Genomic DNA, 22,284 nt, shown 5'->3' with positions numbered 1-22,284 from the left:
GCCTGATGGACTGGGCTCGCGTACTCAGAATATCCGAATGACACATTTGAACAACATTCTGAGTTTCCAAACAGTCTGAGCGAAGCAGTGTGCCTGGCGCGTACTTCCGAATGCACCTAGGATGAGGGAACGGGGAATTTGTGTGCGAGGAGCTCTAATGTTAATGGTTTTGGTTTTTGAAAAACAAATGTCCCCCTTCACCAAAAAACGAAAATACATTTTTTTAACTGACTTTGAAGGAAAAAAATTGGGAGAAAACATGCAAAACAGCAAGGTAAATCCGCAATAAATGAAGTGATGGTCACAAATGAAAATCGATCACAGTAGAGTGAAGACGCATTAACTAAACCGCAAAGTAGCGAGGGAACACTGTATGTCATCTGATGATTTAGACTCAGAACAGCATGTCAAGGTCACCACTTGTAAGACAGTAGATCAATTCATAATGTAGATAGGTACTGTAGGTACTGCAGGTAATTATGTTGGTCATTTAAGTAGCTTGGTTATGTTGTAGGTATGTAGGTAGGTGGATTATTATGAGGAAAATATTAAGGAGCATAGTTCCTGTATTTACTATGAGACAACATGCCATATAGTAAACGTTGCCACCAGGAACACGTCACTAGCATTGTTAGCTTAGCTCGCTAGCTACTAGCTGCCTCACACACCTGGATGCTGTATCTGTTTGACACTGACCTCACCGCGACCTCCCCCGTCAAGCTACCGTGGCGTCAGTAGGAGTGACGTGATGAAAAACGGCCATCATCAGGCCACCGTGCCTGCACACAAATCACCAAGGCCGCCATCGACGCAATGTGGCGCTCACATGTGGACCACCACCACACAGTGGAAATAAGCACGTTTCTTTCCGCACATAAGTGCATCGCTTGAGGCTATTTGCAATATGCAATACCCAGTAGGCTTTACAGCTGCGGAAGACGAGCGTTCGCCGTGTTGACGAGAGAAGAGGCTGTGATCTTTCCGTTGCTCCCCGTAGATGTTGTTTAGCTGCGGGAATGAGTGTCACATGACAAGTGTCGTTTGGAAGTGCGCTCACAGGAGACCATGTGCTTACATGGGGTGTACAATCTGCAACTGCACTCACAAAATGAGGTACAATGCAGGGCCGCTCTTATACAGTGGTGGAAAATGATGGAAAGTGTCTACTTTACTTGAGTTTTAATTTTTATGATTATTTCTTACAAACAGTGATAATTATATTTAATACTCATAACATAAAAAAATTATGTGTTTCCCCATATATAGATAGATAGATAGATAGATAGATAGATAGATAGATAGATAGATAGATAGATAGATAGATAGATAGATAGATAGCTAAACAGCTAGCTAGATAGATAAACAGCTAGCTAGATAGCTAGACAAACAGCTAGCTAGCTAAACAAACAAACAAGAGGAAGTGAATTCACTAGTGCTGTCAATATTGAATATTTTTAGAATTGATGAAAAAAAAAAAGAGCAATGATGATGACATTACCGAATGAACAATACTGAGCTCTTTAAAAAAAAAAGAAAAAAAAGAAGAAGAATTGATTAAACTATCAATTATTCAGTCGATTAATTGACTAATCGGATTAATTTAAATTTTGCATAAAAGTGTATTACAAAAGCTTCTTTTTTTTCTTTTTTTACTTGATGGTTTATTAACCAGTGATTGGTCGTTATTTCTCACTTCATATTTGTATAGTGATTTAAAAAAGGGATGTTACCGGTTCGGTCATTGTTTTCCGAAGTAAAAACATATGTTTGTAAATGTCTTATTTTGATTAAACAACAACCACAGATGATAATCAGTCTTCTTTCATGAAGGGCTACAGAAATCGGTGAACAATTACTGTTGATATACTAAAATCAGAGGATTGGGACAATATTAAATAATAAAATGGCTCCAAAGGATTACTCAATTATTAAAATAGTTGTCGATTAATATGATACTTATCGGTTAATCTATTAATTTTGACAGCTCTAGATTTACTATATTCACCAAAAGTAAACCGCAAATAATCAAGGGATTACTGTATTAACCACTGCAGAAAGATGTGTTTTGGTTAGCAGTGCTTATCATTCAACTTTGCACTGGGTGGTGGTCTAATAAGTGTTCAGCTAACTTATTTTTACACAGTTTTTTTTTCTTTCTTTTTCTTCCTGCACTGTCAGTGTAGGCAAATAAATGAGCAGCCATGACATGCCGCCAAACGCCCCGTCGCTTGATTTGCCATCAGGGCTGCGGCGCCCAGGTAGCACAATTACTGCACACGAGCTCCCCCTCTAAATTGTGACGCGGAAGGGAAGTGACACCCATAAGGCGTACATCACTGTAATCGAATCTAAATGAAGCCTGTGCCAAACAGCGCGGCGGCCCACCTGAGACGCCACCGCAGCAGCCTGTCAACACCGTGTCAACGCCGCCGCTCACAGACCCCGTCCGAATGCATAATCACACCCATCATTAGGGTGTCATTGATGATAAGGTTAATAGAACGAGTGGAGCAGAAAGATGGAGAAAAAAAATAAAGGACAAAGTTGGGATTGTGACCAATGTGGAGATCACTTTAAATAAAGCGCACACAACGCTTGAGTTATGTCATAACAACTCATGACAAGTGTATGCAAATCATCTGACTGCTATGGTAAATAATAGCATACTTTCTGGGTGGGTATTCAGTAATAAGTGTTTTGTAATGTTATTAGGTTAAAAAAACAAGTTTTTACCAGCATAGTATATCTGTTTCAAATGTAAATTGACAGACATGTTGAGGAGGTAATCTTGGGAGGTAGGTAGGGTGACCAGAGGTCCCAAGTTCGATTTGAGTCCTGGCGGTCCTACTATTTACTATCCCTGCTTTTTCTTCGTTCCGTTCAGTCACCCATACATTAAACCAATTAAGAAAGAATTTAACACTTAAATCGCTTAACATGCATGTTTTTGTCATACCGGAACTCGAACTGCTACCGTGCCGAAGGATCATGGGAAACTAGCTTAGATAATCGTGAGTGCATTGCCCTGTTTACAGCTGTTAAACCGTCAACCAAGATAGATTTAGCATAGCTAAAGTAACGAGACAAAGTGCAGAAATGCGTGGGAATGCTGAATGCTAAGATTTGAATGCATGTGCTTATGAAGTTAATTAAAAGATAATTTATGTGAAAATTACAAATTTTTAATTGTAGTTAAAGGGCAAATTAATAAAACGCAAACTTTAATTGCAATCTGTCTAAAGTGGGATTTAATCATTTCAGAGAAATTATAATCCATTTCCTGATGTGATTGTCAGTTGGTATCGAACCATCAAATGTACTCAAATGTGTTCCAAGCGGGGTTTGAACCCAGGTACTCGTGGGTGGGAAGCAATTGCTCTAAGCACTGAGCTAACTTGACTTGCTCAAAATCATAGCTAATGAGGTATTTATTTTTGAAAAGTGTCACTTGATGCTGAAAGCTAACCTGCATTTAATGATTTCAGTGAAATTAGAATACATTTCCTGACCTGATAGTCAGTGGAGCCAAGTGTAAAAAATGTTTTTGCTGTGGTCTGACGAGTCCACATTTATCACAGTTTGCACATTAAATGTAGTGTATTCGTTTTAATATTTGTTGAAAAGAATTTGGAAATTGTTTTGTTTTTATTTACATTTTGCACAACCCAACATCATTGGAATTGGGTTTGTAAATATCTGCTATTTAATGACATTTTGTTATAGAAACTGCCATTTGCCTACAATAACTGTGTGTGTCTGTCTCGCAGAGCGAATGTATGAACTTTCTCTGTGTTGCAGGAGTTTTCAAATCATTGCCGATGTCAGGTGGGACACGCTCCGTGCCACCCAGCATCATTATCAGCATTTCCCAGTGCCAAAGGGGAGGTACTAAATCCTCTGCACCAGCGCGCTGATTGAGACTGTGACTGTCATTAACCCGAGGTGACGCCGACGAGGGGCCGCTCAGCCCGGGTTTGCGGCGATTTCACGTTAACACAGATGTACTGTATTTTGTATTGCTAATGCCTCACCTTGCAACCAGGGTACATATAGTTGCAGCTTATTTGCTTTATGTGACAGTGATTGATTACAGAAACAGTGGCACACTGATGCTTAAAAGCAACCAATCAGACGGGCTGCTATAATGATTGACATTTGAAAACAACCAATGATCGCATGAATTCCAACTAGTCACCATGAATACCTCTCTGGAAGTGTCAATCAAAACTAGAAGAAATGTCTTTCCATCATCATCAACACTTTATTAACTGTCAAGGGAATGTTTGTTTATTTTGACATTAGGTCATATTAAAGTAACTACTGTGTAATAAAACTATAATAAAGTAAATGTACTTGACGATGCCCGAGGACCGCAAAACTGAAAGGGAATTTATTGATTTAAAATAAGCCTTATTATATTTGGTTATATCACACATAGGCTGTGGCCTTCACACATATGTTAATATACTTTAAACGTATTATTTTGCCCATTTTTTGGCATCTATCTACTTCCACAAAATTCATACCGATTCTTGTCATTCCAATTTTAACATATTCCAAATATTCATGCCATTCTAAGTTCCGTTTTTTGTTTTCCAAATATTCACGCCTTACCCACAATTCCCGATTTTGTACCCTAATTTCACCCGTTCATTCTTAATGGCAGATTCAACATTTCACATTTATATCATTTCAAATTGACATTCAAAACAGTCAACTGTTTCATTTCCCTTTAGGGATGTTTATTATATCTATTCCCTACTTGATTCTTAACACCGTTCTAACTTTTCAACTGTTCAGCTCTTTCCAGGCCATTCTGCATCATTCCACAGTTTTCATTCAGCCTTCACACACAATTTCTACATAAATTGCATTTTCTAGTTGTCTATCGATATTATTTTATATCAACATATTATTCAGTTGTAATTCATTATTTAGTCATATTGATATTATTGAAAATTTAAATTAAATAAAAAATTTAAGTCATAATAATTCAAGTAAATAAACAACATGTTTAAATGTTATTTTCCTAATGAAGTGATGTAAAGTGAATTACATTTTTGTACAAGCAGGGTACCATTTTAGCATTGCTACACAGGTAGGTAAACTAAAATGGCTTAAAGACTGAATTTAATGAGAGGGATTATCTTAAATTAATGAAGGCTTATTATATTTACAGGACATATTTGATACTGATTGATACTTTTGCCGTGATTGGTACCTTTATGTCCTCCTTTTGAGGACGGTACCACCCTGTTTAATGAGTGCATGTACGTTGCGCTGTAACATAGCATTTACACTACCCCGGAATTATTTTTTAATGGTCCAGCTGACATCTTAGGTGATGATGAAGTGGCAGCGTGTGGATACAGGAGGTGGTCCACTCTATGGAGGCGTGTGCTCGCCACAATTAGAAGCGACCGACGCCGCCCCCCCAAGTCTCCCTCTTCTCAGCAGAAATATATTTATCTGAGGATAATTGGCCATTAAATCCTTACTTGACAACTGTGGAAAATGCCAGCCACAGTAGTAATCTGGCTGCCAGAAAATGACAACGGCTGGCAGGGCTGTCGACTGCTGGGAGTCACATCAGGAAGGGATGGATCTATTCCATACGCGCACATACACACATCGAACGGAGCTGGCGGTTCAAATCAAATCCTGTCCTGTTCACATGCTTCAGATTTTAAAAAAGAAAAAAAAATAGAGGAAAACGAAACCCCTCATTATGATTCCTAACAACAGACAGGTCTCGGTGCTAAGGATAAAGCAATATCCACTTAGCCCAAGTATATTTTTTCGTATACATTATGACGACAGAGCACGGTGACCGAGTTGTTAGCACATCTGCCTCACAGTTTTGAGGTTCTGGGTTTGAATCACAGTTTCGGCCTTCAGGTGGAGTTGATGAAAATCCATGCTCAGAGAGACCAGGAGATGCCGTTGATATTTGTCAACTGTGGACGTGTGAAGCCCTTTGAGACTCTTTTGTGCTTAAGGGCTATATAAATAAACTTGACTTGACATACGCTCGGGGTATGTAAACTTATGAGTGCACTGCATGCTAAGAAGAAGGTTTAATGCCCATAAAATCCAAAGTACTTTGGCGATTATTTTGATATTTGTAGGTTGACGTTGACATGAGTAGAGATGTGCATTTATGGTTGTGCTCATAAGGTTACTAACGTCGAGTGCATGTAAATATTCAAGCGCAATTATACATATGTGAAGAAGACACTAACCATGTTCATGATTTTTCACAATAACTATCGACAATGATTTAATATGGTAGCAAACATACAAATAGCAATATGCTAAACTTTTGGTAAACTCTTTTTAAAAGAGGCCCATGAGCTGCTCATGTGATCTTTTGGGCTTGATCTTGTTGCCAAAATGGTTATTATGTTGAACTAAGTGTTTTATTTAGTCAGGAAATAGCTTTGTCTACTAACCCTAACCCTAAACGTGTAAAAGCGTTCTATTTTAAATATTGCCATGGTCCCACTGACCTACCTGAAGAGGACGCTTAAAGCAATAGTAGTTAGGACAAAAAACGGCCAGCAGGTGACAGCAGAGTATAAGAGATCAACCACGACCATGTTGCAAAAAAAGCTATTTTCCCCGGTGTTTTAAACAGATTTGTGAATAATGATGAAACTTAGCTATAGTCTAATACTAATTTCTGCAAAACTGAAACAGATAGAAATATACTGTTTTTCCTGACGAAAGAAGAGACTCTAATCTTTCTTTTGGTAGGTTCTATGTTTTTATAGCAATAGAACACAATATTCTGTGGGCTTTGCAAAATCAGTTAAAATCCAGTGAAACCGCCGGGAGCGAAGGAGGTTGCTTCAGTGAAAATGTCTGGGAGTGAATGAGTTCAAAGGCCCAAAATTTTGCGCAATTCTCACAATAAAATGAAAATGGTGGACTTCCTGGTAGGTTTAGCATATGGCTACAAAAACGTTTTGGAAGGTCTTAGGCTGATAATCAAGGTGATTCAAACAATCAGGAATGTTTCATTAAAATTTATAAAAATTTGCACAAGAAATCTAATATAATAATGATTTGGCCGCCATTTTGTGGCATCTATCGGTTATTAAAAACCTTTTTTTTTCCCTACCCTTTTTCCTACCAACTTGACCGAATGTTGACTCTTGCTGTTCTGCTGTACTTCCTTCACAGGATGCCAAAAACATGTATCAGAGATGCTCCAGATTTAAGCCAGAGTGCGAACAAGGCCTCATATAGTGCAACACCCCTGCATGGAGGCTTTCAACCAAGCCGACTAAGAGGTTGGGTGAAGTGGGTGAAATATAAATCACGCTTTCTAACTTTATCGTCATCTCATCTTTTCCTATGTCATTTATGTTGCTCGATTCAGCCGGCTTACTCAAAATCACAGCAAGCTGCCAGAGCACGTTTCGAGAAACACTCGTCTCCAATTCCCAACCAAGGAGGAGAGAGCTTTCTCGGATATCTACCAGACAACAACGGTAGGATTAAAAAGTAATAATACTAATATTAGGCCGAGTGGTGGGGAGAGAAAGAGGATGGATTGTGCTCTAAAAGCACCAGCCCGTGTTGTTTATTAATTCAAAACAGTGTTACACTCTTCTCAATCCGTGTTATCAAAAATTCCAACATTGTCTTGAGTGCAATCTCGTGTCGGGGTGATAATGGCAAGGGAAGTACAGGCAGGTATGTGGCATCAACTATTCACCAGAGAGGTCGGAAAAGAGTGAGGGAGGGAACGCGGTTGTCTTCCTGCGTCGCCATCCGCCGGCGACAACACCCCAAAACAGTCGCACGACACGTTTTAACGGTTTGTCGGAGGCGCTTTTGTTTGTTCCATTGTTTTCTCCCGCTGTTGTTTTTCCGTATTGCATCGTTCGCATACTCTGGAGGATCACAAAACAGCCGCCCTTTTCCCCAGCCGGATCCGTTTGATGACCTACATTACATTCTCTACAGCAGCGGCTTATACGACGTGTGTGTGCATAAACTGCAGTGAACAAAAAGGGAGGAGCCGGGATGGGGAAATGAAAGTGTAAGGTGGTGGTTGGAGGGATGTTGCATCGTCTAAACAAGCGTTTGTGTCAAGCGTGTGTGAATAAATACACGCGGGGTATTGTCGTTTGGGGCTTTGTCGTCCCTGCTCGCACTTCCTGTGGGAAACCGTCACATTTGACAACACAAGAACATGGCGTGTTGTGCATCATCCAAAAAGTAATCTAATTACAATAATTACTGGATCCTTTTTTGACTTGTGTTTGCCGCTTTCCTACATGGTCTGACTGCACCGCCATTGGTCGATTGGCCATGCTATTACTCGGTGTGTGTACATGTTCAATAAATGTACGTCTTTATTTTAACATATATAAAGTAGGGGTGTCAGAATTACTGTGTTCATTTTGAGTTAATTTAAAGTTTCTTTAACACAATTAAAAATGTTACTTTTACAATTTTAAAAATGTGCAGAATTTCACGAGTTACTTCATGTTAAAGATTAGACAGCTTTTCATATGAAAAGAAAAATGCACAGAGCTGTCACCATCTTACAAATGGAATTATGCCATCTAGTGGCAGGTAAATTACCTCAACAAGTCAATATGACACTCGGTTTTTAACATACAGTAACAAAAATTCATTTTAATTCAATTTTATTAATTATTATGAAACTACTGTATTAATGACTAAACGATGCAGCCACATTTCTTTAGTTTAGCATTTTTTCTACTTTTATGTTAACAAGAGTATGAAAACTCATATTTTATTGTACATTTTTCCTTGTACAATTAGAAAAAATATAAAATTTGCGATAAATCGTGAGTTAACTATTGAAATCATGCGATTAATTATGATTTTAAAAAATGATTGCCTGACACCCCTAATATAAAGTACGGAAGAGGATTAGGGCCAGTGAAGAAAGAAAAAAAATGTTTGGCAGGGTTCTCACCTTATTCTTAGAATTATCACTTTAAAGTGAGAATTCTAACTTTAAAGTGAAAATAATTCTCGCACTAATAAAGTCAGAATTCTCACTTTCCGACTTTATTCTCAGAATTCTGACTTTAAAGTCAGAATTCTCACTTTAAGTGAGAATCCTGCCAAACTTTTTTTCTCTCTCTTCACTCTGATAATTTGCCTTACTAAAAGCCATCAGAATAATTTCTGCAGTTGTTTTGGTGCAAAAGCAATAACTCAAAAATCACACATTATTACATATTGCAATGTAGAGAGAACAATATTCTAATACATTCCATTTCTGTCAAATGAAAATTAACTAGCAATAATCGCCCAACTCTGCGCTTAAAACACTTGGGGGTCGGTCATGGGAGCCTCCAACCATCGCCCATCTGTAGCTCCTTCGAAAAATCATCCCAAATTAGTTTCATCTGGCAAAATGGCGAGCGCCTTGTATGTGCTTTGATCACGAGGCATTGTGCAGGCCCCCCTAACATCATGTACTCGCTTCCACTGTATGTATGAGGATCGCGCTCAGTAACCCAAGGAGCCTCTTTTTGGGAAAACCACATATGTTCAGCGTGGATGAAAAGTCAACTCCGTGATGTTCGTCCAACAATGCGCCCCTTTGATTATGGCTTTTCAGGCACGAGCAATTTCACCATCTAAAAACCCCAGAGTCTGTGAAAACGTGCTGCAACTTGTGTAAGACGTCATGCGAACGTCTCGCAAAGGAAAAGAGCCATCACGCAAATTAAGCCCCTTGGTTTCCCCCCTCTCTGCACTCTCCAAAAACTAAAAAAGTTTGGTGTTATCCCAGCGAGCAGCACTAAAGCAGGAAGCCAGTTAAGCCCTATTAGGAGCCTTCGCGCTGCGACGATCTCATTGGAAGTGCTGGGTGGAAATTGCCCGGATTAATGTGTTAATCCACCTCTTTAAAATGCTAATGTCCATTTTATGCCCATTAAATCTCAGTGTGCGTTTTTTTTGATGCGTGCAATTTCTATCAATTAAACACAGAGGAATGAAACAGGCAGCAGGGAGATTAGTCGCTTTGCTTCAAGCCTGAATTTCTCCGTTTGGTTTCATATTTATCTTGAATGGCGAGAGGGGGTGCGGGTTGTTTGGAGTGGGTTTAGGAAATACAGAAGGAGAAATGTGGCGATATGAAGAATTCTGGAAGTCCCTCATGCCTTTCACAGAGCTCGGAACAAACAAATAAACAGTAGCACTTGCTCACGTCTAATTGATTTCTTAACAATTTGTTTCATGTATGATTTTGCAGAGGACTCAATTTTCTTGGGATAAAAATTATGTATGTATTCATGTAACTTATATGTGTGTTTAAGCAGACTTTCAAGTACGTCCAAATGAACTCTGTGAATGTAATAATAGCAAATTGATATCATAAAGTCATCCAAGAATTCTATTGATATTTTGCCTTAAAATTAGCGGCCTTCGTATCTGAAAGGCTAATTTATGTGCTCTAAATGAGACTTAATTCAGCACCGGGATGCCACCAGATGGAGCCAAAGTGATATCCTTGTTGTTAGCCTTAGCAACAAAACCAACTTATAGGCGAGTTTTCACCCAATGTACGAAAATAGGTTTAAAAAAACATCATTGCTTGGGCGAATTTGTGAATATCGCAAAATGGATTTACGACAACACAAAATAATGGTGGTAGGATGTGGTTTGTAGCCCAAGTATTAAGGGTGGGAATCTTTGACTCCCGATTCGATTCGATTTTTGATTCAAAATTATTTGATTGACAATAATTTCTGTTTATAGATGTGCAAAGAATTGTCATGATCCATTCCAGTCTGACTCGCTAACGCTAATTAGCGCAATACTCCCGGCACTTTTATCACTCAAAAGAATGGCAATTCATACAAAACGCTTCAGGAATGTATATAGAGAAGCATCTTAACATTAATCACTGGCATAGGCTCTTCCTATGCTGAAAAAACAACAACCTTTATTGGAATAACTTGATCGTGACTTTTTTTCTACTCTAATGTGGCTACAATGAAACAGTGTGGAACCACAGTGCCCCTAAGTGGTCAAATCATGTACAACATGAACAGCGCTCCAATAAAGGCACACACAAACAAGGGCAAGACCGTATAAAACAATTTGAATAAAATAGATTTTGGGACATTTAAAATCGATTCTTAATCATACTAAATAAGAATTGCGGTTCTTATAAAAATCTATTTTTTGCCACACCCCTACCAAGTATGTATTTTGGAGGACAGTTCTGTTCACCATTGGAGGTTTTTATTATTATTTATTTATTTTATTTTTTATGTATTTATCTCTTTTACTTATTGTATTTTAGCATTTTATTGACAGTTTTTTTTCTCATTTATTTTGTATGGCAGTGTGTGGAGCACTTTAAAAAAGCGTTAATAAAATGTGCAATAGAAATAAAGTGGGTTGGATTAGATGTGGGTTATAAAACATTTCCGTAGGCAGTAGTGTCACAATTTTAACAATACCGAGAATTGTATTGTCAAAAAAATGCACGCCAGATCACAAAATAAGCAGTCATTCACGATGCACCATAATGCCAAATAACTGATATGAATCATACCGAATAGAAACTAACCGTGCGGATAAACCTGCGCAGTGAAAATTTCTCACGCCACAAATTGTGTGATGACTTGCGGATGCCCTTGCCATAGTGCAAAACCTTTTAGGAGCAGGAATGGAGCTTGTCCAATCGCTGAGGGCTCTGCGGCTGACCAGAAAATGCTTCCAGATTTGTCACACACACATGCACAGATTCATTGTTCGCCGTTAAAATGCTTCCAGTAAACTTGCATCTATCATGCAAGCGCTATTTTTGAGGTACGGCGCTCGCAATGATTTATGGAAGCCTTTCGACGCCACGCGCGACTCACCCTCCATCACGAGCAAAAGCCGCCGCTGTAAGAGTAAAATACACTCTGGCGAACCCAGCAAAAATGTACAAAGTCATATTTTATTCACGCTGGCTTTGTGTGACAAGTTGCTATGTGCCACTGGGAAGGGTCGCGGAAGTCTGGGAATCTATCATTATTGATTATTTTTAAGTAGAGGTGAAATGGCTTGAACCAAAAGGACTCCTACATTATTTAGAAAACAGCAAAAATTCATAAACATTTCCTAAGCAACAAAAAACAAACTCCCTCTGTCCATCACGAGCATATGCGGATGATAATTTATTAAAAACTGCACCTAATTTTCTGTGACATATTATATCTTTGCCTGAGTAATCATGAGCCCCATTTCATTGAGTGAATTAGGTGCGATCACAGACCTGGAAAATGAGTGTTCGCAGGCTGCTAATGGCCGGCAGATGAGGCAGACAATCATCTTTAATGTTCAGCAGCAACACAGAGCAGCCGGATATAAAACCATGGTCTGTTATTGCTGTACTATTATTATAGCGGCCAAGTAGGAACATACAGGGGCATTTTGAAGACGGACAATTGATTATATGGTGGGTATAGTTAGTGTTGGAGATCATTTCAGGTGCGGGGTAGATTTGTAAAAACACTGAAATGTACACTTTGATGATATAAGTTGTAAAGAGTTCGTTTTGGAGTATTTACGGCAGCGTGACGTTTATATATACGGTAGTAGATTTGGGGTTAGCATTAGCATTTGTTTGCTAATGTGTTGTAGTGGTTGGGTTGGGTTTTGCATGGCTGTTAAAAAGGCCAGTTTGAACTGTGTTTGTGAGGTTGTGGCGCCCTCTGCTGGTCAGTTTATTGGTTTCAATTATAGTTAGGCATGTTCTTGGCCGCCTGTGCTTGTTGTTGAGACCCACGCGAATCAACAGACAGACGAAGTTGGTCGCTACACGTTCAAGCATTGCTCCAAATTCTCATTTCTCAATGTGTGCGTGTATGTGCCTCAATGTAACGTATTAGTAATTCTAAGTCATATATATTAATTGAAGTTAATGGTACTTGTACTATTTTAGACTTTATGTATCGCTAAGTTGCCCAGCTAAGTAGCATTGTATTATAGCCATACAATGGCTCCTGTTTAATTCGCATAGCATTGTATTGTATTGTTTACAGAAACCACACACACATAACCCCCACCCTCACCCTACAATTAAACAACAGAAAGAGATAAAGTGGTCTTGATTGCCTCACCTGGACAAGCTATGCTCTAACCGGACATGCTGCAGTGGTTATCAACCTCATAATTCAGTTTGTACCAGCAAATATTTTTCAATGGCTGCGAGTTTGAATGATAGGTTTTGTAAATTGGCATTACGGTGAGGGTAATAGCTTTAGTCATGTTAGGTTTGGTGATTGTGAAGTAGGGATATGATAGGAATATAGCTGATATGAGGTGTGACCAAAAAAAAAAGTTCTAGGACTGGTGTCACCTAGATAGTATACAGTACTGTATTTCAAATCCAAAGTTCAAGTTCTACAAGTTCCGCATCTCCGACATCACAGCCATCTTGATGCTACCTACTTCTCCAAAATTGTTCCCTTGCTGACCCTTTTGAGCTTTGGAGAGAATAAATAAATAACTCACAGAGCCAGACCAGGTGGAGGTTGCTCCAGCATGACAATATTCTTCTTGGTCAGGAACTGTCAGATGCTTAGGACATTTTAAGCGGGCATATAGTCATCATGGTGAAGTAGCTACAAGTTGTCAAGACATAACTTAAGAAGAGTTATGTATTTGGTTATGTACGCATTGAAGTTGACAACTCATAATTTGTAGTTTGCGTTTGAAACACTATATCTTTTTTGACACCAGTCCTTTTATGACACACCTTGTATATGTCAAACGTTTCAATGGGATTTCGTCCTTAGTAGTATCTTTTATTAACTCATTCAGTCCCAGCCATTTTCTCTGAAGCAACCTCCTTTGCCCCTGGCTGTTTTATGGGATTTTGACTGATTTTGCAAGGTCCACAGAATTTATTCTGTTCTATTGCTTTAAAAAAACATGGAACCTACCAAAAGAAAGATTAGAGTCTCTTCTTTCATCAGGAAAAAAACTATATTTTTGTCTGTTTCCGTTTTGCAGCATTAGCATTAAAATAAAACTCAATTTCATCATTAGTCACAAACCTGTTGAAAACACTGGGTAAAAGAGCTTTTTTGCTACATGGCCCTGGTTGATCTCTTATACTCTGCTGCCACCTGGCCGTTTTTTGTAATAACTACCATTGCTTTACCAACCCTAACCCTAACCTCTTCATGTCAGAAGCTGCATCGAAGCCTTCTGTATGCGCTAGCGTAAAAGTCCAGGACAAAGTACTAAAAAACGTATTTATACAGTTTGAATGAGTTAACAGAGTTTGTTGACCTCCGATGACCTGAATGCTGAAGTTATGCATGTCCCTATACTTCTGAGGTCCATGCATAATGATTTGAGGTGAGGTCAAGAGATGACAAACCTCCCACAATGACTGGGCCGCCATTTGCCATTATACAATTTGTCGTGGCTGTTTTAGACAAACAGGAAACAGAAGAACAAAAAGCAGGCTGACAGAAAAGGATAGTTGGTTTGGACTTTTCTCTTCAGTGAAGGGAGCAGCACGCAAGATTTATCACACACACAAAAAAACAGTCATGTGTGTTCTGTTTGCCTGTGTGTTTTTTTTCTTTCCAAACGCATTGTGACTTTCCCTTCCAATAGTCACCCTAGTGCTCTCATCTGACTTCCACTGGTTCCAGTTGGTGTTACAGATCATGATCCTTAGGGAAAGTGTTGTTGTGGAAGTTGGGTCTTTTCTGCACCATCTATTCTAACTCCATTCAACAGCCTCCCCCGTCCTTAACACCGCGAGCTGTCAGCGGTGTCACAACATGACGGGCTGCGACACCACTGAATCTGGCATCGCTTTGTCACCCTGATACACTTAAGCATTGGTTGCACTGTGCTCCGGCTCGGCAAAGACATGCTGTCAAGTGAGGAAAGGCCATTATCTGCAATAGACACAAAAGTACAGGGGATCCCTGCAGACAGAGAGATGATTAAGGGCTAAGTGTCATTCTTCCCGTCTTGGCGGCTGTTTTAAAGAGCTCTATTTCTTACTGTCCTTTTTACTGCGGAGCCTGCGACTTATCGTCCTATCCGCCACATGCCTGTGAGGAAGGGACACGGGCCTTGACAACCACGCTGGGGGTATTATGTCGAGGGCCTGGCCGTTCAACCGTCACCACTCCAAACAACCGGAGAGGACAGAACTCAGTAGGATTTAAACACATGTGGCAGAGAATAAGTGATGACGGGCGTGAGTGGAATTCGGCTGTGAAGCATTTGAGGAATGTCCACACGGGGATTGGACATTTGGTGCAAAGCGGGGCAACATAATATGGCTAAGCCTCGTTGACATGAATCTGGCTACGGGTGTCTGATTTCTAGATGACAATAGCAATAGCAGGTCAGCGATAGTATAGTAGTCCACTCGGCTAAATTGATTCCCACTGCTTCATTTTAAGTGTAAATGGCCATGCGATGGACTGGAGACCAATACTGGGTGTCCAACCCATAGTTTGCTTTGATAAATCTCAGCATTTCTGTGATTTTTAACAGGGTAAGCAGTAGATAATAGACAGTAGGTAGTGTTACAATCTTGTGCTTGTTACCGTCTCTGTAACTGAAAAGTCATTGTTTCTCAGATATTGTCATGGTTTCATAAAACAAAATTCACACATATCCAAAACCTTCCTCAACACACTCATAATACAAGCAGGATAATGCATTTGTCGTTGCCATTGCTTAGTTTCTATCTCATGCACTGATTTGCATGTGCTAGCTAACAGCCAATCAGAGTGATTGTCATGACAACATTTTGCATAGTGCGATTGGTGGCTCATTTTTTCACATCACATTACTATTATGTGAAGGCAACATTAAATATAAAGCCCGTATCCCACTGAGGGGGTGAATATTTGTGAAGCTAGAGAGCACTCGAAAAACAGTCTGGTCAAAAATAATCAAAATTGAGTCAAAAAGGGGCCTACCCACAATTGATTTATTTTATTTTAAAAATTTTAAAAAGAGAGAGAGAGGAAGAGAGAGATGATGATGACACGGGAAGGCTGCGGAATGAATAATATTGAGTCAAATAAATAACCCACAAACAACCCACTAACAATGGGTTACTTTGTGGGTTATTGATTTAATTTCACCCAATTTAACCCTTATGGGTTAAATAGCTCAAAAAGTTGGTTCAAATCATTGTTTACGCAATTCAATTGGGTTATTCAGTTAACCCCCAAAAATGGGTGAAATGATTAACCCACAAACAACCTAGAAAATTTGGGTCACTTTGTGGATTCTTAATTTAATTTGACCCAGCTTCTTGGGTTTAATAACTCAAAAAGTTGGGTTAGCTCATTTTTGACCCAATTGAATCAGGTCATTTTAATCAACCTAAAAAGTTGGGTCAAATGAATAAAATCAGCAAAGCAACCCCAACAAACTGGGTGGATTTGTGGTTTATCAATTTAAGTTGACCCAACTTTTTTTTTTTTTTATGAAATTAATAACCCATTTATAATAACCAATTTTTGGGTTGTTTTGTCGGTTATTTCACACGTTTTGGGTTAAATAACTCAAAATGGTCGATTCTTGACTCATTTTTGGGTTATTTTTTACCCAACTGTTTTCTAGAGTGAATGCTGATTTCCTGTCAGGGTTTATCAGGTTTGCTTTTTTTGAACAAGTTAAAAATTTCGTCCCGTGTTTCTTTCTTTTTTAAGACTAAGTTTTGTCTTAAAAAAGAAAAAACACAGGACGATATATATTTGTAGACAAGATGATTTTTTTTAGCCATGTTAAAAATGTCCTTGCAACAACAAAAAACATACAAAAGTTAGTTAATTAATGTAGCGAATGTTGCGACCTTGAAAAAACCCTGCCGAGAAATCAACATTCGCTAGCTTTGCAAACGTTGCCCCCTCAGTGGGATATGGGCTTAAGATGACATTCTGTTAGAGCTGACATTTAAATGTACCGCCTGGCCAGTGACATTCCTGACTACCGTATACCCCAGGCCAATGATGTAGATCAAATTGCGTCAATTTACTGTTTATTTTGAAAATAACTTAATGGGCTGCTCCCTCAGCTGCCCGCTATGTCCGGCAGCCAGTCTAGCCCTGAAGGCAATTAACTGGAAACCAATCCATGGTGTCTTCGGTCCAAAGTTATTGCGATAGATTCGAGTATCTCCCGCGACCCTGGGCAGGATAAGCAGTCGAAAAATGGAAGCTGGGATGGATGGGAGTGCAGTCGTACACAACTGTTTCCATTCCTGACCAATGACGACCATTTCAGGGTGTCTTTCCCTCTCGATCAACTGGGAAACTGCTAGAAAATGGATGGATGGAAAACCAATCCCAGTCTGTTAAATTATCCAGATTTCTCTGGATTTTAAATTGAGTCCATTTTTTCCCTGATAGACTGAATGTTTATCCAACTAAAAACGCTACAAGAGTTTTGCCTTGGGGACTTTCAGTGGCAACTAAGCGAGAGTTTGGATTTGCATTCTGCCTGCCCCAGATTTTTGCAGCCAGTGTTGCGCCCTGAGTGGGAATTCCATCAACAGCCATCCGCCTTCCAAAATTTCTAGGCTAGCATGTGTCTCCCGACCGGCAGCCCGAAGAGTGGCATTAGTATTCACGCGGACAGACAGACAATCAGGCTGCAGTTTTATCACTCAGCATTTGTAAGAATCAGATCTGAGACACGACAGTATCAATAAAAGATCTCATTTCCAGCCTCGACGCTACAACTGGGCCTCTTTCAAGCGACACTGCGGGTATCAATGGCGCTCTGAATAATGAAAAGCAATTATGTAGCTAAACAAAGCCGTCGCTGTAATAGGCTTTTGTTTTATTTTTACTTTCGAAATGGAAATAGATTCTGTGGTTGTATGTGTGTGTGTGTGTGTGTGCATGTGCGTGCGGCTTTCTTCCCTCTCCTCCTCCATCCTGTGGGTCACACTCAGGACAATCTCCTCATCACACCCGCCGACCTACAGCGTTATTGGACGATGGTTGCAAGCCGCATGAATTAGACGGCAAAGTCTGCGTTGAAAGCTCGGCTACCAGGCAATCTTGCCCAAACAGAAAAAGGGGAAAGAGAAGCCAGCTCCTTAGATTGTCTTTATTAATTATTCAAGTGTCAGAATTTCTATCCAATGACCCCCATCAAAGGAGCGCACATTATTTAGCAGGCAGCCACGCATGAGCATGACGATAATGACTGAGGTATCACACACGCCACGGGAACCTCGGATCATACTGCTAATGCATGGCCTCAAGTGTATTGACTAAAATTACACATTTTATTTCATGTGTTGTACCAATTTCAATTCAGGAAGGAAAAAAAAAATCTTTTTTTTTTTTTTTAAATAAGCCAAAAGATACAAATGATTTATTTAACTACACAGAGTACAAGTAGTTTATTAGAGGGATGCACTTGTAAAATTGCATTTTTTATTTGCCATAGTAGTATAAGGACATTTAAATTTGCACACTGTACCAATGTACTGTGATCATTTATGAGTATGAATAAAACGCATTCATACAATTGGATCAAAATGAGTGAATCAAAATGTAAACGGTATGAAATTCATTTCATTTAGCCAGAATATTGTGATCATTTGCCAATATAATTAAAAACAAATTCTACTTGTACAAGTAGATTAAATAAATTAATTAATATTTAAAACATCAGATTGAACATGTTGTTCACATGCTAACAAAGTCTGCTGCAACTATTTAAGGAGAGGCATTTTTAGTTTCAAATTAATTGAGGCCAGTCATCAATTATAGGCTTGAATGAGAGTTAATATTTTAATTAATTCATAGTCCTTCATATTAGCATGGGGGCAGTTTGGGCCAGGCCGTTTTCTAGTCTTGGTGGACAAAACCAGGCCCGTAAAGAAGCATTTGTATGAGTTTGGTGTAGAAAAACCTTTTAGGGGAAACACAATGGAAATGGCGAACCTCTCACAGTTGTAACAATAGTTACACCCTCCAAAACCTTGTAGAAAGACTTCCCAATAAAGTGGAAGTACATCTATTCTGATGGCTTTGTGTCCCTCCATACTAGGTCACGGTGGAAAAGATGATAAAAATATGTTAGCAACCAAATACATCTTTCCGAATTTCTTCTCTTGGTGATAAAACATGTTTGTGAGCGCGTGGCGGTTTCCAAACAAAGCCCTGAACTTGTTGACACAGAATGAAATGAACTGGAACACGTGTGTGATTGGCATGGTCGTCAGCCCGCCCTGTTATTTCCGTCTTTCGCCGCACTCAGGATTGTGTGCTAATTTGTGCCAGCCAAAGCGATTGGAGGATGAAGGGTAAACTGAACTCACAGGTGTCTTGTATGCAGTTGATTGATGAAGACTGGGCATGTCCGGTGCATTGGAGACCTCACATGGTGGTTGTGGTTCTCATGGTGCCTGGCGGGAGAGATGGCCACGTTTGCTCCGGAGTGTGGAGGTTCGGTCCTGGAGATGAAAAAGGCTTTATAGTAATGGGAACGCTTTGCAAAGGCAGGACGGTGCGTTCTGGAAGGACGCCATCAGCTTCAACAGTGGAAACAGGCTGCCATCTGCTGGTGTGTGTCGGAGTTGCATGGCTACTGGTTTACAAAGAGGACCAGGATACAGTAGTAGTTCATGTATTGAGTGAGGTATACGCATACAGATTTTTAAGATCACACTATCTTTTTTCTTTTTTTTATGTGACAGACCCCATACATGACATCGGAAGGTGTGTCCTTTCTGCTCTTAAGGTGTGTACTCAACTCAAAATGAAAGAGAGATGTGTCTTGGCCACATTACACATTTCACAAAGAATGTATCCGAAAAAGTACGACTAATCCAATCTTCTAAATTACATTTCAGAACATTAACGGGTCTTCCGAACGTGAACAACATTGGTGACCTGCTAATTTCTTTCATCTCCCTGGTATTTTGCATTTTCTTCAGCATGTTCAAAACATGTTGGGGTGTGCTTGTGCTTGTGCGCAACAACAACAACAAAAACAAAAAAAATCCCTTTTTTTCTCTTTAAATTGCTGTTCTTGTCACCAACCTTACTGTTGACTGCCGGGTTTGAAAAAAATATGACTGAGACTGGGTGCTATCTCTCTTTCCACTTGGTGTCACTTCAGAATTATGTTTTGCCAAAAGCGGTCATGAGCCTGAGCTATGGTAGCCTATAAGCAATTTGAAACAAACACACACACACACACACACACATTAAAGGGCAACGACGAGGTAAAAAATGTCGCACTAACATTAAACTTCAATGTCAAGTAATGGGCTGCTAAATGTCATCCTCTGGGCCGCAAATGGCCCCCAGGCAGTGAGTTTGAGACCCCTGCTCTGCAAATAATGGTGAGTCTTCTCTCCCAAACCCAAATGCCTGTCATAGTACCAAGACTGACCCGCGAGTGGAAACTTGCAAATCGCCGACCCACGACCATTTTCTTAAGCAGAACACAGGATAATTTCTCAGGATAATTTTTAAGTTTCTGATAAAAATCCTCTAATTTGATTTGATTATTGGTATGTGTGTATCTAATAAACAGGGCTCTCATGAGCATCCAAAGCACATTTTTAAAAGTAGCTTTGTTTTATTTCTTGATGTTGACCGCACATAATTTGTGATCATAAAATCATAATTATCGAACAGGTTTAAAGTTGACGATTGACAGCTCAACTGTTTTCTGAGTAAATTGGAGAAAGGGGGAAAACAATCACTCTTAATTCATTACAGGCCAAAAACGCAGGTTAATAATTTGGTGACATTCAATAATTTGGAAAATTGGTGGCTTTGATTGGAATTGGAGGGAAAACAAAAAATTGTTTTAGCCTGCTTAGTAGTACGTATATAGCCCAATTCTGAATTCCGGCTAGCTGCTAAAACAGAGGTGTCCAAACTTCGGCCCGGGGCCCATTTGTGGCCCGCCATACACTTTTCGGAGGCCCGCGGCATATACTAAAAATAATTTTGGACATGGCCACAATGTTATTTTTTTTATAAAAAGAGGGTGGATTAAACTTTTCTAGCTATGCAAAAACACATAAATTAACAGCAAAAACAGTAACTGAATTTCTGTTTGTAACACTGTGGAGGTCAAGATAATTCAGTTTCAGAAACAAAAGTGGTTTCATCCACTTGCTGCTTATTATCAAGGTGCGATTTGTGAAAACATCACATTGGTGGTCAGTTTACTACAGATTGTTCTTGTTGTGGTTCAGAATTTTGGGTGCTCAGTGGAGAGGTGGATCTATTATAGCGGCAAAACCTAAAACAAAACAAAAATCCTGAACTATTTGCCTTATGACCTTTAGCAGTAGCAGCTTTTCAAAAATAATGACATTATATCAACAATGTATAATTGCTTCATTGATTTTACCGTGTTTAATAAATAAGTTGAAGTAAAAAAAAATAATAATAAAAACTCAAAGTGAAAATTTTGGACACTCCTGTGCTAAAATAAAATTTCTGGAACAAGTTAAATTGTCCCCTGGATGTAAAACAATGCCATTTGTCATGTGAATGCATGTGGTTGTAAAGTTGCTTAATTAAAAGAATCCAGTCGCTAACAGTCAATCTTTCCAAACGAATGAATTATTCAGTCGCAGTGGCTAAGCAACAAAAGATATGGCCGCCTAATGTGTTTGCCTAAATAGCAGTAAAGAGCCGGGCCTCGCCTCTCGCCGTGGATAAGGTACCACTGTTCTGCTTGTGCTAAGTGTGTCTCGTTTAATTTAATTCAATAATCCCGATTAATGAAATAAATCCCCTTTGGGACACCCGGCAAGATAATATAAAATGAGTTTGGCGGCGGGAAAAAAATTAGGACATTACGGTTGATTGAGCGTTGACAAAAAGCGGGAATATTACAGCGATATTCTTTATGTTTGTAATTTTCGCAATAATGAAATGAAGGCATCCAGGCGGAAAGCAATCAGCGCCCAAAATGGATGACAGCGATTTGGCGGCTTAGCCAAGGAGGGCGCATTAGCATTTTCGCGCACCCCCAATGCAAATTGTTTCACTTAAACTTTTTAAATACCAGTTTGCGTCGTGACTTCATTTTAATAAGCGCCGGGCGATAAGAAAGCGCCAACTTGACTGGCAGATCGCGAGCAACACTTTTGATTCACAAAATTGAAAACGAGCGTGGTTTGCTCAGTTTACGCTGAATTGAGATTATTTGACTATATAATGAAAAATATCCATATCAAAACATTCATTTGAATTTAATAGAGACGCCGGTGTAATTAAATGTGCTCTTCTGCATAAATGGAATTGG

The 22,284-nt window shown here is 39.4% G+C and overlaps 1 long non-coding RNA gene across 2 annotated transcripts in view; it reads right to left on the bottom strand.

Annotated features, from left to right (window-relative positions):
- Positions 1–22,284, bottom strand: part of LOC147176861 (uncharacterized) — a 61,615-nt gene that overhangs the window by 37,336 nt on the left and 1,995 nt on the right. For both annotated transcript variants that reach the window (XR_015094432.1, XR_015094431.1), the window contains exon 2: positions 19,328–19,462. This is a non-coding gene — a long non-coding RNA (uncharacterized LOC147176861). The remainder of the gene's footprint in view (positions 1–19,327; positions 19,463–22,284) is intronic.

Source organism: Leptonotus elevatus, chromosome 3, assembly GCF_054856555.1.
Source record: "Leptonotus elevatus isolate MCC_2025b chromosome 3, RoL_Lele_1.0, whole genome shotgun sequence".
Taxonomy (NCBI): domain Eukaryota; kingdom Metazoa; phylum Chordata; class Actinopteri; order Syngnathiformes; family Syngnathidae; genus Leptonotus; species Leptonotus elevatus.
The sequence above is the reverse complement of the archived record's forward strand: the minus strand, read 5'-3'. Positions and strand labels throughout refer to the sequence as shown.